This window comes from Sciurus vulgaris (genome assembly GCF_902686455.1).
Source record: "Sciurus vulgaris genome assembly, chromosome: 15".
Lineage (NCBI taxonomy): Eukaryota > Metazoa > Chordata > Mammalia > Rodentia > Sciuridae > Sciurus > Sciurus vulgaris.
In genome coordinates, this window is record NC_136476.1 from 3,283,590 (window position 1) to 3,299,788 (window position 16,199).

The 16,199-nt window shown below is 39.1% G+C and overlaps 1 protein-coding gene and 1 long non-coding RNA gene across 2 annotated transcripts in view; one reads left to right on the forward strand and one right to left on the reverse strand.

Annotated features, from left to right (window-relative positions):
- NTRK2 (neurotrophic receptor tyrosine kinase 2) overlaps positions 1–16,199 on the reverse strand; it is a 345,264-nt gene that overhangs the window by 112,887 nt on the left and 216,178 nt on the right.
- LOC306644970 overlaps positions 2,912–16,199 on the forward strand; it is a 40,690-nt gene continuing 27,402 nt past the window's right edge. Inside the window, exons 1-2 of the long non-coding RNA XR_013759489.1 lie at positions 2,912–3,200; positions 14,736–14,979. This is a non-coding gene — a long non-coding RNA (uncharacterized lncRNA). The remainder of the gene's footprint in view (positions 3,201–14,735; positions 14,980–16,199) is intronic.

Below are 16,199 nucleotides of genomic sequence, written 5' to 3' on the forward strand. Positions count from 1 at the left end.
ACTCCGCTAGCCAGACCTTTCTTGTGAATGTGAACATAGCCTCAAGTCCTATGTGCTCCTTCTTTCATCTCATGTTCATACAGTCACATCAGCACCATCTCATTTACCACCTTTTCTTTCCTCCTTTTGTTAAAGGAAAAAATAATCTTTGATGCTCTTTAAGGTTGACTAATTGATATGAAGGAGAAAAACCAGAGATTCATTAACTAAAATAGAGATATTTCCTGTTTTATTTAAATACTTGAATTATAAAATCATTACTTTCCATTATTTTCCTCTGTAAAGCTGGAGAATCGACCCAACAAAATGGACTTAATAGTGAACTATTTCTAGGACTTACACCGTACTCTAACCAAAATTTATAAGATTGTTCCTGTAGGAATAATGCAGGTTTCAGAAAACTGACTTTACAGTCAATAAGCATATATACTATGAGAGGAATAACTTCTATTGCTTCATATAATATCTTACTATTTGAATTGATATTACTAAAGTGTATATCTGACATCAGAGGGGAAAATAGCTTAAATGAAACAATCACAGAAAATTCAGATGCCTTTCTTAGCAATTAGCTTCCACTTTCCCAACTACATGTTTTTAAAACTACAGTTGTTAGAAAAAGATAAATATTTCACTGGTGGATTTTAGAAAAGGATATGGAAAGAGGAGGCCAAAAATCAAAACTACACTGAGATTTTATCTCATATCAGTCAGAATAACGGTCATCAAGAACTTAAATAATATAGGTACTAAGGAGGATGTGGAGAAAAAGGAACACTTTTACACTGTCAGTGGGACTGTAAATTACTACAACCACTATGAAAATCAGTGCTAGGCATGGAACTACCATGTGACCTAGTTATACCACTTCTTGGTATTTATCCTAAAGAGTTAAAGTCATCTTACCACAGTGATACACCCATACCCATGTTTATGACATCACAATTCACATTAGCCAAACTATGGAGCCAGCCTAGGTGTCCATCAGTGGATGAATGGATAAAGAAAATGTGTGTATATATACACACACACAAACACACACACACACACAATGTGTATACACACATACACACACACACACACACACAATGGAGTTTCATTTAACCATAAAGAAAAATGAAATCATGCCATTTGCAGGAAAATGGTTGTAACTAGAGACCATTTTGTTAAGTGAAATAAGTCAAACTCAGAAGGTGAAGGGTCCTGTAGGCTGCTGTAGTACATGCCTATAATCCCACCAGCTCGAGAGGCTGAGGCAGGAGGATGGAGAGTTCAAAATCAGCCTCAACGACTAAGTGAGGCCCTATCTCTAAACAAAATGTAAAAAAGGGCTGAGGAATATGACCCAGTGGTTGAGTGCTCCTGGGTTCAATTTCCAGTACCAAAACAATAATAATAAGGGTTCCATGTTTTCACTCATATGCAGAAGCCAGAGAGGAAAAAAGAAAACAAAAGATCTCCTGAAAATCGAAAGGAGATCAGTAGAGAAAAGGGAACAAGGGGTAGGAGGTGGGGAGAGAAGGGGGAAGTGCTAGGGAGTGATATTGGCCAAATCATGTTGTTATATTGTGTGCATGTATGAATATGTAATAACAAATCCCATCTATACAACAATAAGGTACCAATAAAAATGTGGAAAAAAGAGACAACAATGACAATTAAAAAATGGCTAATGAATGAGAAGAAAGAAAGAAAGAAAGAGAAAAAGGAGGCAAAGCTAGGAATGTGAAGAGACCATAAATTAGAAACCATGCTTGAGAAATAAATGTCTTGCTGTGAGCTTACCTTATTAAAATTCAAAGGTATTTATAAAGATTAAAAATTAAGGTTGGCTGGAGTTACACAGCTAGGCAAGTTCTCTGCAAACTCCATTAATAATTAAACCTTTTACAGCATTGTAGTGATTCCTAGAGGAACACATTAAAGACACGGTGTGTCCTCTGCCCAAGGTTAGGCAAGAAGCCAATTTACTGATGAGGATTAGAATTCATGAATTCTCAGTTCAGAACATCATGTGCCTAGCATACTAGGGAGGAAAAAGTAATCTATAAGACCTTTGATTAGCAAAGGGAGGCCAAGGAAGAGGGTGTTTAAAAAAGTAAGGACATTTCCACATTTAAGCTGCTTCTCAGCACCTATGAGAGTTTTTTCTCACTTTTTCTCCTTGGCATTGTAGGTATTGTTCATTTTGATTCATTAATTTCGAGCAGCCTGAAACAGCTGCTCTATCATCATTGATGCATCTGCTTGGTAAAATACTTCAGGCAGGGATTCATAGGTTTACTGATGCAGCATCCCCTGATTCGACAAAAAGACCACTTGTTCCCAGGCTTGGTAAATGTTTTGGTACAATCTGGGGGCAGGGAGGGTTGAAAGTAAAGGGAAAGAAAGGAGGAAAAAAGAAAAGGAGGAAGGGATGAGAAGAAAAAAGGAGAGAGATAAGAAAGAATATACAGAAGTCAGAAGAGAGAGGGAAAGATTTTTCTGCCTACTAAGAATACACTGCTTATCCTACCTGGCCTCATTTCCCATCCAAACCCACAATGCAGTGAGATTACAGACCTTGTCCAGTTTAAAAGAGAGTTAATAAATAATTTAGTTCTGGGATCGTTGTGACATGCATATTGGGAGAGAAGGAACGTGTTGAGACTGTGAGAAATGACTAGCTGTAGAATACCCCCAAATGATCTACATTTTTTCTCCGCTCCATTTCCATGGCTTTTGTCCTCAAAGTCACCTCATAGTCACAGCATCAGCCCTGAAGCTCTGGCTGCCTTCCAGGACCCAGCAGCCATGACTTGTCTTTCATTGTCAGCACCGTTGCACCTGTGGCTGCAAGAGTCAACAGCACTGTCCAGTAAACTTTCCTGCCATGATAGAAATGTTCTGGCTGCCCAATTTCATAGCTGCTTGAAACAAGAAACTGAAATGTTAAATTGTATTGAATTTTAATTGATTTAAATTAAGATAGTTCACCTGTGTAAGATTTCCAGCCGGTCAGAAAAGTAGAATCAGAAAATTCCCTCACCTAAAAGTTAACACAGCACCCGCAAGGATCTCTGAGGTCGGGGGAATCCCCAGCCACGGCCCATGAAACTACAGCTGAATCCCTGGACTGACTGCTCCTCTCACCTCCCTCACCATCCTACAGAAAGAGATCTTCAACATCCTCTGAGTTCACTTTGGCTGAACTGCTGCAGGTTTGTGACCTCAACTGACCTCAACCCTGGGCTAGCTTTTTGTGGCCTATGCTATGTGGATGATGCAAGGATTTGTACCAAATCCTTTATTGGTGCTGGAGGCATCCTTTTTCTGACCTTCTTTCCATACCCTTTCCCTCTCCCTGATCCCTCCCTTCTCTTACACCCTGCAAACGTCCAGATCAGAAACCCCTTTTCCCTTTTGTTCCTGCTTCCAACACTGGCCTTTAAATTCTCCAAAGGTAACACTCCTTTTGTCCATCTGTCCATTGGTCTGTCTGTCCAATCTCTAGGAAATAGGTACCCTGCCCTGAGACCCTACCTTGTGGCTGGCAGAACCCAGGGGTCCCCCCACCATTGAAATTTGGGTGAAGATGTTCCCCCATTTTCCAGTGGGACCATCCAGCTTTGTGTCAGAAAGAATCCAGAGGACACTATGGTTTTAATCCCGTCACCCCAATCACACCTCCTTAACATGGGAATCGGTCAGTCAATTCCACGGGACTGTCCTTTGTGTTGTTTCATCAATAATTTTAAGACCCTTTACTCCCAGACTGACCTCAAAATCAAACTCTTCTTTAGGCTCAGCACTCAAATTTAACCATAATACAAATTAGATGCCCAAATACAGGACCTTTGAGTGAGATCCCAGCCTAAAGTCATGTAAAAAGGATCCTTATTTCAAGCTTCTACCCTCAATTTACCTATGGAGCAAAAATTTAACCTGCTTGTCACTGAGAGAGAAATAACCATAACTAATCAGTCACATGTCTTGAGAAGGAGCATGATATAGAAGCCTCATTCCTCAGAAGTAGTGGGAGATAATGTTTCATAATTTTCTACATCCTAACCTGGCCTGATTACCAACTGGGGGATAAAGGGTTAAAAAGCCCTAGGCAGCAATTTCCCTAGCCAGACTGAGCTGAAATTTGAACTGGAATGCAAACAGCAGGCTCAATGGGAGACCTGAAACTAGAGAAAATGTATCAATTTAACTTCTCTCTGTCTCTCTCTCTCTCACACTCCCTCTCTTTCTCGCTCTTTCATGCTACTTTACTAAAATAATTAATGGCTATTATTTTTTTATTCAACTATAGAGTTTTTTAAACATCTGTAACATTGCAATGGAGATTCACCTGCAAAAAGCTACAAGGCCTTTGTTTTTGTGTTGTGTGAATATTGTGTTGTCTGTCTGTATATGTGCGTGTGTTCATATATCATGTACATGATACCAAAATTGGTATATAAATAATGAGTACTCATGAGTTAAAATTTAAAACCATGGATCCAAGTAACTTTAATTCACATAGTTTAAAAGGTTCAGTTTATATTAGGTATACAGACAACAATGTAAAGGTATAAATTCATTATTTCTAGGATTTTTCAACAAGGAAGAGATAAATGCTGTTCAATACACTTGTCTGATACCTTGATTCTTATAGTTAATAAGTAAATTAGATTTGACATATAGGGGATTAAAAGTTAACAATGGCTGTAATGAGGCAGGCTGGCATGGGAAATGGAATGAATAACTGCTGAGATAAGTTATAAACCTCTGAAACCATGCTAATGACTTGGTGATTATTGTTGTATTTAGGACTCATGGAAATTACAGCCGGCTCCATTGTACCCATTCTACAGACAAAATATCTAACACTCAGTTTGAGTAACTTGACTCAAATTTTAGACTTCATAGTAATAGAGTTGAGTTTTGAACCAGGGGTTCTCTGACAGCAGAGCCCAGGTTCCCAGGGAAAGCCTTGGATACACAAGAAAGTTGGGTCAGGATTCCTAGACCAGGCACCCAAAAGCTGAGAGAAAGTGTCAACTGGAGAGATCTTCCATTATTCCCAGCTCTAACTAGTCCTTTCCTTTCCCTATGGTAATTGGAAGATATACTTCTTTATTTGCAAAACCAATGTTTACTCATGATTTATAAAAGTTCAGATTCCTACCAAAAGTACCAAGAGCAGAAAACAACAACAACAACAAAATAATACTGAATTCTGCTTTCAGTCCTAAAGCTTTTCACCTCCCCAGTCATCCTGAACTCATGCGAAATGAATAGATGCACAGACTCACTCTACTTCCCACAGGGACCCTTGGAGCTGTTCAAAGAACACACTGGATTTTTTGAAGTTTCCTGCTTTATTATTATAAGGAAACAAGACAAAGATCCTTAAAAATTATTATAGCATTGATGGCAATCTTAAGAGTCAATTATTACTCAAGTAATGTGCACCAATCCTTCAGCAGAAGAGTAGATTTAGTGGGTTTTTGAGAAGTGAGGGTTATGATTTAGACATGAGTTAGAGCTGGAGTTCCTGACCCCTGGGGATTTTAACCCCAGCCCCATTTAGAGGAAGCTAGTGGAGGGAAAGAGGAGCCTAGACCCTGGGTAAACCGGCACCCAGAGTCACTGTCACTATTGCACTTTAGACACATTCATAATATTTTGGAAAAAGCATGATTATATAAAGAGACAGATACAAAACAAGATGCTCTTCATAATGATTTGGGGTTTTTTACATGATTGTAAGTATGATGCATTTATGCTTATTTTATAGGAATTAAGAGTACTACTTAAATTTTTAAGATTATAACACAACTGTAGTAATTTATATTTATCTCTTCATTTTGGGGCTACTTTCTATGAGTTATTTGCTGGGGGGAATATCTTGATCAAATATACTACCTGTACTTAAACAGTTTTTAAGAAGATACTACTGCCAGTGCTTCCCTTTGTAATTTTATTTTACATCAACATGTTAGCCAATTGTATGCAGTTCATTACCTGATAGTCTCCTTACCACCAGTTACTTCTTCACTACTAAAATATCAATATATTCCTTCTTGGCACTTGTAAAAAATATTTTTTTTATTCAAATTGATAGATGTTTTGGGATGTTTAAAACTTTTTGATTGACACTTGGGGAAAGAAATTTTAAATGAATCAACAACTGAGGCCACTGGGTTTTTATTTTATGCACATTTGACATCTCAGAAGAACTGGAAGACTCCCTTTCCTCCTCAGTGATTGGAAAGTTTGTAATTTACATTTAGACTCAGAGTGCAAATGCTTTTAAAATAGCACTGTGGAGCCTTCCCAAAGCATATGCTGCAATGCAGGTTTGCTTTATGATTGTCCTGGTTGTCATAGCCTCTGAGAGATACAGATACTACACAAAGGAAAAAGAAAACCATGGAAGTTGGCCCCTCAGTTCCCCATAGATTTCTCAAAATTTTTCATGGGGTTTCCAGATTTAAGAATGAAAACTAAAAGGATATCCTTTCTTCACTGTACTCACCCCATGAACACCACAGAAACATACAAAAATCTTTCATCCACCCTGATCCTCAGGAAGGTTTGGAAACAGAATAAAGGTGGAAACAGAGCCACCTAGCAGAAACAGATAAATAGATTTCTGGTTCCCACTTTGCTACTTATTACCTACAATGCCCTGGACCAAGCCACTTACCCTCTGAATAGTTTTCATATCTTTTAAATGAAGAGGAATTCTGTATATGTCAGCTTTTTGTTGCTGTGATGAAATACTGGACAAGAACAACTTAGAGGAGGAAAAGTTTACTTTGGGCTCCTGATTTCAGAAGTTCAGACCATGGTCAACACACTCCATTGCTCTGAGCCCAAGATAAGGCAAAGCATCATGGTGGAAAGACATGGTAGAAGAGCACTTCTTAACTCATGGCAACCCAGAAGCAGAGAAAGAGAGAAAGTAAGAAGCCAGGGGGATAAGATATAATCCCAAAGGGCATGCTCCCCAGTCAGTGACTTACTTCTTGCAGCCATGTCCCACCTGCCTACAGTTCCCACCCAGTAATCCATTCAAATGATTAATCTATCACATATATATAAATCCATTGATTAGGTTATAGCTGATTTCAGGGGACATTTCATATCCAAACCATAACAGATTTTATGATCTCTGTGGTCCTAACCAACACTAAAGTTCTGATGTGATCATGGTTCTATGGAAGCAAGCACTTCCTTTCTTGTCACCAAAGAAACTGGTCTGATTTACAAGAGAAAAAATTCATTTGGTGATGATGATGCTTCATAGGAAGATGAAGCAATGAGATATTTCTTTCTGAGATACTCAAAAAGTAAGTTGATCACTTAACAAGATCTCCTTCTTTTATACTACCCTGACATCTTTGTTTTAAATCTAGTTTCTTCTTGGATTTTTGAAATGTCCCTTAGCCTTAGACATGGCAGGACTTCTTTCCACAGACTAAGGAACTAAGAATTTCAGGAGCTGAATGTCCACTGGAGGGGAACTAGAATCCTAGCCTTTGGAGCTCCACAGTCCTTTTCTGTTTATTTTCAGATACGTTCTCTCTTTTCATTTTTGTCTCTCTTCCTTCTTCTCTCTCTTTCTCTTTTTCTTTCTCCTTTCTTTCCTCTATTACTTCAGTGTTAGCAATAGCAATAAGAAATACAACCCTTAAATAAAACAAACAAAGTAGTAAGACAAGATATTTTCAAAACTTGCCTTGTTCAAATTCTTGATCTATATTCAAATGGGTTACTGAAACTGTATCTTATTGGCCTTCAGAGGTACACTAGCAGGGTTAGAAACCCCAGACTGAGGAAAGGGTATGGCTGGTGGGAGGGGACCAGAGGTAGAATAAATTAAGAGCAGATAATGATTGATAACATGACAGAGCATCTCAAAGCTCTACTGTGATTGAAGGTATATATTGAACACCCATCAGTTCCATGCCTGGAGTCTTCTGGGTACCCCACCAGAGATTTCAGGCACATTCCACCTGTGTTTTGTCCTGACACAACCATTCAGCTTTTGATGGAGAAATACTTTAGAATTAGAAAGAGAAAGAAAAATATCTCTACATCATTAGAGTTTCTTTGGAGCACATCGATACTCCTGATTGTTTTAAATAAAAACATATTGAATGTTTCCTACTATGGTGATGTAAAGATTCATGCCACCATCCTTCCTAATGGAGCCATGGATGCATCAGGTTTAAGAACCTTCATACCTTATGTTTCATATGTCAGTGCTCAAAACACTCAAAAAGGGCACATGTATGTCACGCCAGACTTTGTTGCCACTGGAGACAAGTATCTTGGTAAAGCAAGACTGTTCAGAAATAAACTGAAAATACTTTTAAAAATTCTCTTTCCTCAATAATATTTAAACCACTACATAATTTTTCAACCCTGACTGCTTTCATTGTAAGAACAAGGTCTGCTTGTGCAAACAGAAAGCCCTAACTCAACTAAATGCATTGTAGCTGGGCACAGATAGACACAGTATTACAGCATCACTTGGAAAACCACAAACAACTAGTAAAATGCAGACATTCTTCTGAGAAAAAAAAAAAAAATGATGTCAATATGGATGGAATACCAGCTCTGAGAGAGAAGCCCAGAAGCCAGGCGTTTCCAAGCCACTGTTGGTGATTATAAGAGATTGTAGCATTTTTCATTAGAGGTGGATTTGTCTTATAAAGATGTTTTTCAAAGCCTACCACTGATATGGTAGAATGCATCAACATTAACAAACAGGGCCTTTCATCCTTGTCTTATCCCGTAGCCTCCTGTGCCTCCAAGTCTCTTGCAAGTCAAGGGAGAACCTTGCAAAAGATAGTGGGTCTAGCCTTCTGTCCACACCAGGTCAAGCTGTGGTTTCCATGGCTACAGAGGCAAGAACAGCCCTTGGTTTTATAGAGTCCTTAGTCTTTTGCTTATAGAACTTTTCACTTGGCATTTCTTTTATCTTCTTCAAAACCCTGTGTGGCAGGTGCAAGGTAGAGTTTACCACCACTCAGGCCAAAGCAGTGACATGAGCCACTAAGTGGGATAGCCCCTAAAAAGTGGTTTGTGATAGCACCAGGGGAGGATCTGTTTCCATACTCTGCACATCTGGGTTCTAAGGCACTGATCACATCATTCTCAGTATCATGTGATTTTTGTCCAGGCGACAAGGCAGGTGACTGGTGCGATAGGCCCCAGAGCAGGAGTCAAAACCACAGTATAAGGAGTGTCACAGCAATGTCCATAGTGCAGATTCCTGGGGAGGAACTGTGTGGTGATGAAGAACTTGATCTGTGAAGGTGAATTCCAAAAGTCCAGCCTGGCCTTCCATTTGCCAGTTGTCTAGCCACAAGACATCCTCACAATCCCTGGGTTTTGGTTGGCTCATATGATGAATGGAGTGATAATATTAATAATGAAAATATTTATTTCTCAGAGCCAATAACTTCAGAAAGGGTCAGATGAGCAGTTCTCAGAGGGGAAAGTGGTCTGCCTCCCCAAATTCTGGCTATCACTCCTGCTTCTCTTGGCTACTGCCCTGGAGCATTCCAGGACTATCTGCACTCTTCCCTGACCTTCTTACTCCCACCTACTTAGTCTTATCCTCACTGACCTCATTCCCAGGAACTACTCCTAAAATGAGGCTGAGAGTAAGCAAATTGCTCTCTGGGATGTCTTCTTGTTGGAGCTTTAAAACATCTCACTGTTCAAGTTGAATCCCTCCTTTTTTAAATGTAAGTTAGGAGGTCATATATGTTATACCTTAGTCACAAGGAAGATTAAGGCATTTTGTGGAACTTTCTCTTTGTTTTAAATAAGCAGATCCTTCCATGCATTTATAGTCTGCCAATTTCATTTCAGAGACGTGTAAAGTAGCAACATAGCCCAGAATACTGCAGGATACTAAATCATTTTAGAGACACACCGCAGAGACCTCACATTGTGAAATATTTTTCCTTCCAATTTTAAGGTTTTCACAAGTCATTAGAACTGGGTTAACAGCCTTGGGGACAAAGAAACGAACTTCCAATTCCCCTCACTATATGCTCCATCCGTCCACATGGCACCACTCTGTGCTTGGCAGTGTTTTAAGTACTGTGGAGTTAGCAGTGGGAGAAGAGACCAAAGTCTCTACCCTCAGGGAGCTTTCATTCCTGCAAGGTGCTTGGCACACAGAGAATGTTCAATGAATAACACATGCCCTTAAATCATTTCACTATATTTAAAGTAGCTATGTCTTTAAGAAGTGTAGCCAACTGCAGAGCCAAAGTTGCCTTGGTCAGAAAAAAAAGCAAATGCAAATCTTGCTTCATTTCCTAGAGAATTCACCTGAACAGAGCGACAAGAAAAGTGCATTCACAGGAGAGAGAGAGAGGGAGAAAGAGAGAAGAGAGATGCTCAAATGGGGATAGTTTAAGAATCCTAAGAAAGCTTTACTTAGAAATTAACATAGGCTTCTGCAAGTGAACAATACAGATGAAAGCCCCATCGCACTCTTTTGAAATCTCACTATTGATTGAAAAAAAGATCTTGGGCACCATTTATTTATCTTTCATTGTTAGGCAGTAATTTCCCCAACCCCCTCTAACCAACAAGCAAACCTCTTCTACTACAAACTTTTAACTGCTGCAGTGAGATGGGAAACGGGAACAAACCCAGCAAAGGAAAGCCTTAAAGAGCTCTGAGCCTCCCTCCTCTGCAACACTCTATTGATTTGCTCACATTCCCTAAAGATCAGAGACATTTTATAATCATGACCATAATTGAATGCCATCAGGGGTTCAAGAGGACTTCCCTCTTTAACATTTAAAGAGACAAATAGCACCAATGGTTTAAAAGCCATATAAGCTTGGAAGCCAAGGAGGCCCCACATAAGGGCCCTGCTTTCCAACTTCCAGTTTCTTAACGGTGGCTCTGCGTGTCTGGTCACCAGTTCCAGAAAAATGTGAAGAGAATTCCCTGTCCCTCCCCCAGAATTCCATTATCTGCCTGCCAGGATGAACTACAGACAGGGAAAAGAGCTGCTGGTGCAGGTATCATTCCAGGGAAAAGCAGTTTTAAAAGATTTTCAACCAAGACTGCTGCTCCAAACAAGACAGTTAATGACAAAATTGCCAGGAACTTCCAGATCTACTTGTTTCTAAAATCACATTCAGGCAGCATCCAGAGATCCAGAGACAGTAGAAATCTCTGTATCCAAATAACTGTTTAAAAGTTAAGACTGGGAAGTTGCAAAATATGTCTTTAATTTAAAAGATATTTTTTAAATAAAAAGACCTTAAAAAAAAATGCAAAATCCTAGGAGTCGCCTGTCCTTTTGTTTTCCTTACTGTCAGTATCCTGCATCTCCCCACTCTTCCCCACCCTTCACTTCCTTCTCTTTGTCCAGAATATAGTAAGTTGAGTAGGCTATTGTCTCGAGTTGCCCTATTATCTAAGGGTTCGATTTTTCCCCATTATTACTTGGATAAACTTGAATCATAGACCTCTGAATTTTCCTGTGATTTGATTCCAGCTGAGCCAAGTTGCATATGTCTTATCTTCTCTGATGCCTGTCCAATTTCCCCCTATCTATTAAGTTTTGTCTGGAGCTAATTAGAGGAAAAGCCTTATGAATTGTGTCTTGGTCCTGTATGGTGTTTTGTAGTCATCCCAGACAATATTACAGATGATTGATAGTTATCTGTTGTTTTGAGATGCATATGGCCATTTATTAATTTGATGTCTGTCATCACTCATGTTTGATATATTTGGAAATTAGGCTTCATAGTGAGATTTTTGTAGATGAACTGCTGCTTGAATGATAATTTTACATAGCTACAATATTTCCTGGTTGTTAAATTGAAAGTCTTTTGCTCTTGGTCCGTCTTGAACATCAAGTCCAGATGGGATATTTAGGTGGAGGTTGGGGATAGAGTAGGAGAAATTTCCTATCATTGGCTGAGTAGAACTGGACTGGTCCATGTAATGAGACAGAACAGAAAGTTGGGATAGCTAAATTGCGATTCGCCAAAAAACTGCTCAAATTTGCCTTAGCTCAGCAGCCAATGTCCCATTAACATACAAAGCTAAATAAAATAATCTGTTAGTGGAGATAAGCATGATTGCTGCTGGTCTGGTTATACAAACTGCATTCTATTAAATTAAGCGTGTGAAATGCTAAACAAAGAGACCCAGCTCACAGTTGGAATACATTCAAGGTTTTGGAGCAGCAACTTTCTTAGATTAACTGGTGATGCAATGTGGACTGTTAAATATCCTTTGAGGATAGGGTCTGACCAGCACATGCAGTGGTCAACCACCTGTCAGGCTTTTCATTTATCTGAATTATACTGAGCTGCTGAGACTCCAGGCTTGGAACGTACTCACTGCACAGCTCTGCCTTCTGGAATCCACAGTGTAATGGGACCCTCCTTGCCACTTTTGGTTTGATAGGTTTCAAGAGTCACATTTCATCTATGTTGCTGTCTTTGTTCCTTGAATGTACATCTACTTGGAAAGTAGTTACTTGTTGCTTGTTGTCCAAAGAACTATGGGTTCAGAAGAACCTCTTTGAGAAAACCACATGCAGAAGTGACAGTGTCTTGGCTAAAAATCTTTATCCTACCTTGGCAATGCATGCCACTCTCTCCTCTGGATGACACTGCTGCTCTGAAGCAAACAATTTCCTCCATTGTCTCATGGAACAATCAGAATAAAATCAATAGTAGGGAGTCCAACTCATAGACACAAAGGCAGATCTGCTAATAAACACAGTGTCTGGGATTCGCGGTGTCTGCCTGGGTGTGTCAGGTTTGCCTGACTCTGATGGGCTGACCCACACGTTCACAGCCATGATATCAATGAGAAGCTGTCATGGGCCTTTGGGGACACTGAAATAAGGACACAGGGTCAACAGTTCCTGCATTGCTGAGCAGTCAGATATGATTTCTAGAGCAACAGTTCTTGCTCCTGTGCTGTAGGAAAGGAGCACACACTAAGAGGTATACTTCTGTAGTTTAAGATTGTTAAAATGTGTTAAAGAAACACAACTCTCACATCAAGTATATTCTGTGTGATTCTATCTTTTTGAAGCTCTGGAGCTGGAAAAATGAGTCTATGGTTTCAAAAAATCAAAAGTGATTGCCTCTGGAGGAGGGTGGGTGGAAGAATTGACAGGACAGGCACAGGGGGCTAAAATGATCTTAATAGGGGACTGAGATTCATAGAAGTATACATTTATTAAAGGTTGTGGAATAGTATGATTAAGGCTAGTGTATTTCATTACAGGTAACTTTTATCTCTGAGAGAGAGAAAGAGAGAAAGAGAGATGGGGGAAGGGCAGGAAGGAAAGGAGGAATCAAAGAAAGGTGGAGGGAGGAAGTAGCAAAAGGAGGAAAGAAGGAGGGAAGGAAAGGAGGAGAAAAGGAAAGGAAGACTAAGAAAGACAGATGGAAGGAAAGGGAGAGAAAAGAAGGAAGGAAAAGGAAGAAAAGAACCATAAATATTGAACTTTATATTTGTGCTCAGTTTGATTTAAAGTGATTCTAAGAACAGACAGGAGAATTGATAAGAGTGTTTAACTGCAGAATCCACATAAGTGTATGCATATTCACTGAATAATTCTTTCAACTTTTCTGTATGTTTGGAACTTTTTATTAATAAAATATGGGGAGTGGGAGGAAGAAATTTGACTCTACTTTTTAGAAGTTAGGTTTCGGAGTCAACAATGTTAGTGCTGGGGTGTACCAGAAAGAATCTCTTACACAGAAAGTTCAAGATGTGAAAGGCAGAGCTTACACTACCCAGAGCAGTGTGCACACCCTTCTTGTACTTCCCCTGTGTGGATCCTACTGCCTGGGGCCCCTCTTGCTGGGCAATACAGAACTGCAATATACAATTCTGCTCAGCAACAGAGCTTTGAACACTTAAGTAAGAAAAATTCCTTTGGATAATCTGCAGACCTGAAACAGGGGAGGACACATTTAGATATATAGTTTTTATAATATATAATTTATATAATTTGTTTTTTGGCTCCTGTGCTATTTCAAGGTATCCTTCTTACCTCTTATATGAAAATCTCCTTCAGCATCAGGGAAATGAATCAGCAATTCTGGCCTATATGTACCTTGCTATCACATTGGTCTAAGCTTACCTCTTTAAAAAGTAGTTTTAGTGATATATGGAGTAAAGATTTTTTTTTTTTTTTTTTTTTTTTTTTTTTTACATAGAATATATGGGTTGAGCCAAACAAATTAAGTTACATCCTTGGACATCTTAATAAAATGGGGTCCTTCCCATATTTTTGTAGGTTCTAATTTATAACTCTTGATTCTATGGTCTAAAAGATGAAAACACAAACATGAGAATCAATAAAAATCATTCACATTTGGCTTTGGAATTCAGTCATAGATGCATACTAACTGAGATAAATCCATGGATTAACCATTAAAGTTGGATCCTACTTTTCTCCCAGATCAGTCCTACTGGGTCCCAAGATCCAATCTGATAGTTGAGAAAAGAAAAGCACAAAATTCACTTCCCAGGTAATATCCATAGTAGTGTGTCAAAGTTAAGCAAAGTCATAGAATGCATATCGCCATGACTTCCATAAGAGTTAATTTTATTTGTCTACTTGGGAAAACATAATTTATACTAAAATATAACCCACATATTCTGGAATAATGTGCAAAATTCCTGTTGTAGTGGGTTGTTACTTCGGAGGCCTCCCATAAACTGTGCCTCTGTGTTTTCAGGTTCTTGTTTAATCTCCTCAATCTGAATCCATGGAGCTCTATTGCCCTTGAATCCCCTATGATATGAGGAAGCACCAAATCCATGTGGAGAAGTCCAATAACTGAGGCCCTGCAGAATATCACAGCTGAATTCTCAGTGAACAATCATCAACCATCTGCCATATGCAAAAGACCATTATGGGCCTTCCTCATGTCCAAATCACCACTGTCTGAATAAAAAACTGTCAGGTCAACCCACAGCACTGTGAGTAATAATAAATTGCTCTTGATGCTAAGTCACTAACTTATGGGGTGGTTTTTTACACGGAATTAAATATCTGAAGCATATGTTTAAAATAAAATCTGCAGCTTCAAAAACACTTTACAATTGAAGGAGATATCTTACAGTTATATTCTTAGACCTCTGCCTACAGTCTGAGTACTTCAGTGAAGATGTCTGAGAAGCATTTCCTTAGAATACAATTCACAAACAGATAATTTCCCACATTTGGGTATATTTCCTAGTTATTACAAGATCAAGAGGACACTTGTGTCTGAAGCTTTTGTTAGATTACTGGGAATAAGCATTTTTAAATCATGCCTATAGGTACCCACGTGACTGCTAATGGATCATTAGAACACATTATGGAAGCAGGAATGGCATTCATACCAGACACTTTCCTCTAGATCCTTTTATTATTTTTTTCTCAAATTCCTGCTGTTGTACCTAAGAGACTCCATTCAAGTTATCAACTATACCTGATCCTACAGGGTGAGAAGAAATAAGAAATAAGGAAAGTGTGGTCTATGTTTGCTTTACTTAGAACAAACAGTCTAAAACTAAAGCTAAGAAATGAGTTCTCCCTCCAGTAGTTCATCAAATGGTTACTTTATAGAATGACCCTTAGGATCTCCCTTCCAGGTTAAATACCTGAATGCAACATAATGAATAAGCCCAGCCTGGCTCAGCACCTGTCCCATGAGGATGATAAGGGTCATAGTCATTAGCGATGATCAGCAGTAATACCATGGAGCCCTATTTCCCAGTACCACCATGTTCCTCTGAATAAGAGGTCCTGGGTGACTGGTAACCTAGTATGGCCTAGTTATCATAACACAGGAACACAGGACACAGGAACACAGGACATGAAGCTACTTACCACAATATGCTGGGTATTATGCTAGATATATTATGTGCACTGAAAGATCCAGAGAAGTTGGGTTGTCATTCTCAACATCAATAATGGCAGCAAATGGTTAAGCACAGCAGCCACTCTTATTAAGTGGACCCAAACAGTAGATATTAGAATGTTCATGCTGTTAATATTAATTTCAGAGTAGAAACTAAGAATCATTGAGATCGTGTGAGTTGCCTAAGGCCACATAGGAGTAGAAATTTGGGGAATAGGATTAAACCCAATCCTGTCTGATGCTACTAACTCCATACCAGCAATACTGAGGGTGATGTAATGACATTTTTTTCCT